The sequence below is a fragment of the Fopius arisanus genome, unplaced genomic scaffold, assembly GCF_000806365.1.
Source record: "Fopius arisanus strain USDA-PBARC FA_bdor unplaced genomic scaffold, ASM80636v1 scaffold00307, whole genome shotgun sequence".
Taxonomy (NCBI): domain Eukaryota; kingdom Metazoa; phylum Arthropoda; class Insecta; order Hymenoptera; family Braconidae; genus Fopius; species Fopius arisanus.
In genome coordinates, this window is record NW_011888046.1 from 15,891 (window position 1) to 17,479 (window position 1,589).

A 1,589-nucleotide genomic window follows, 5' to 3' on the forward strand; every position below is an offset into this window, starting at 1 on the left:
GCATCTAATTCTGGTTTGATTACCATGTCCAACAATCTTTGAAATATTGCTGGTGCTGAGGTAAATCCAAAAGGCATTACTTTGAATTGAAATAATCCTTTTCCTGGTACTGTGAATGCCGTCACTGGTCTGCTATCTGGTTCCATGGGTACCTGCCAATAACCGTTCTTCAGGTCAATGGTGGAGATATAGTTTGCATTCCGAAACTTGTCCAACATATTGTTGACCTGTGGTAATGGGTACGCGCCCTTGATCGTTACCTCGTTGACTTTTCTATAATCCACGCAAAATCGATATTCGGAATTCTTCTTTTTCACCCGTACTACAGGTGAATTCCAAGGGCTTTCTGAAGGTTCTATAATTCCTTGTGTCAACATTTCATCAACCTTATCATGCATGATCTGAAGGATTGCTGGATTGCGAGGGCTGTACCTGTGCTTAAGAGGTATCGTTCCCTCCTGTAGCCGTATCCTGTGTTCAGTCAGGTGAGTAGGTCCTCGTATGTCTTTAAATTTCTCGATTTCGGTGAGGATTTTCCTCATGGCCTCTTTCTCTTCCGGTGTCTCTTCCTCTTGTGTTTCCACTATCATTAGTTCCATTACATTTTCGGGATCATCCAGTTCCATTTCTTCTGGCTGATTCTCGCTATCTTCCTTGATTATTTCCATATATCCCAGTCCGATCTCATCAATATCTTGTTCATTTCCTGATTCTGAATCACTCTCTGGGCTGAATTGGATATTCATTCCCATTCTCTTCATGATGTCTACGCCAATTATCACCGGAGATTTTAATTTCTCCATGACGTAGAATCTACATTCTGTTGGGATGGATTGGATCACTGCCTTTACTATTATTTTCCCTTTGATCGCCGCGTATCTCCCGTCGGCTACAGTCACTGCATGACTCGTCTTTTGCAACTGTCTCTCGGGGTTTTTCTCCCGTATTTTCCTCATGGTTGCAATTGATATGTATGATCGTACTGCACCTGAGTCGGCTAGACCTCTATACACTTCTCCATCGATAGCGATGTCCAAGTAGACTCTCGAGTCGTCTATTTTTAGCAGAAAATTCATATTTCCTGCCCCCTGATCACTAACAAGTTGTAGTGGTGCACTAGGTATGAATGGTCTACTGTGGGCTATAGTGTTTCCCAACTGGGTTGTCTGAGGCTGTGTAACTGGAGGATGTGGTGTCATTGTCTGCTGCTGACTATGATTCTGATTCTGATTCTGAGGTTCAACTGTCGTCTCAACTCGATTTCCCATTGGTTTTCTGTCCTCCCACCATGGTGGCTTTGCACATGGACAGTCTCTGGCATACACATCTGGTTTAGCGCAGAACGTGCAAAAAATTATTCTCTTATTCTTACAAGCTGATGTCAGGTGTCCTCTCTGACTACACTTCCAGCAACACGTTCTTCTATCATAGTTCGGGTTTACCACAGCTGGATCAATCTTATCTAGTGTCTTCTCCGACTCTTTATCACCAGCTGGGTTTTTCTTTACCTCCTTTTTGTCCTTTTTGTTGGAGATAGTCAGAGTTTGATTCCTACCCGTGTCTAGTCCCAGAATATCATTTTCATAATT